Genomic DNA, 1,034 nt, shown 5'->3' with positions numbered 1-1,034 from the left:
CGGACACGTCTTATCAACAGCCGCCCTCTCGGCTGTGAGACGCCGCGCGAGGCCGGGGAAGGCGCTCGCTCGTCGGACACATCATATCAACAGCCGCCCTCTCGGCTGTGAGCCACGCCCGGCCAACGGTGAAGCGGGAGAACCGGCGTGTACGGCGGGGCGAAGCCGCCGCGCGAGGCCGGTGAAGGCGCTCGCCTGTCGAACACATCATACGCGCAGCCTCGGCGTGAGCTGCGGAGGAGAACTTGGAAAAATTCTCACTCGAAAAAGGAACCAGAGGAGCGGCCCTCGCCGGCATCAGTCCGTGTTTCAGTGCTTCAAAATCGGCCTCAAAAAGCACGTTTTCTCGGTCTAAACCCTGGTAGTCAAGGTTTCTAAAAAGTCGGTTTCTCAAATCGTGCATGAGGTGTTTTGGTGAACCAGGTAATTTCGCATATACGGGAGAAGGTAAGGTATCCCCCCCCCCCCTCTCGGCTGTTTTACCTTCTCCCGTCTAAGCGAAAATCCCTGGTTGACCAAAACACTCATTGACCGCCATTCATTTGACACTCTGTCATATTTTCAAACATTTTTCCCCCATTGACCGCCATTCATTTGACACTCTGTCATATTTTCAAACATTTTTCCCCCCATTGACCGCCATTCATTTGACACTCTGTCATATTTTCCAACATTTTTTTCCCCCGTTGACCGCCATTCATTTGACACTCTGTCACATTTTCAAACATTTTCCCCCCATTGACCCGTCAATGACGCCGTCATTTCATACACTTTGCAGCGGGGTTTCGAAGCAGGGCAGCGCGGCCAGCGAGCGGCCTTCCTCCCGCTGGCCCCCCCGCCGTCATCTCATACACTTTGCAGCGTGTTTCAAAGCAGGGCAGCGCGGCCAGCGAGCGGCCTTCCTCCCGCAAGCCTCCCGCTGGCCCCCCGCCGTCATTTCGTACACTTTGCAGCGTGTTTCAAAGCAGGGCATTGCGGGCAGCGAGGGGCCTTCCTCCCGCAAGCCTCCCGCTGGCCCCCCCGCCGTCATTTCG

Source organism: Doryrhamphus excisus, unplaced genomic scaffold (genome assembly GCF_037039965.1).
Source record: "Doryrhamphus excisus strain RoL-2023G ecotype Guam unplaced genomic scaffold, RoL_Dexc_Guam_v1.1 HiC_scaffold_29, whole genome shotgun sequence".
NCBI lineage: Eukaryota > Metazoa > Chordata > Actinopteri > Syngnathiformes > Syngnathidae > Doryrhamphus > Doryrhamphus excisus.
The sequence above is the reverse complement of the archived record's forward strand: the minus strand, read 5'-3'. Positions refer to the sequence as shown.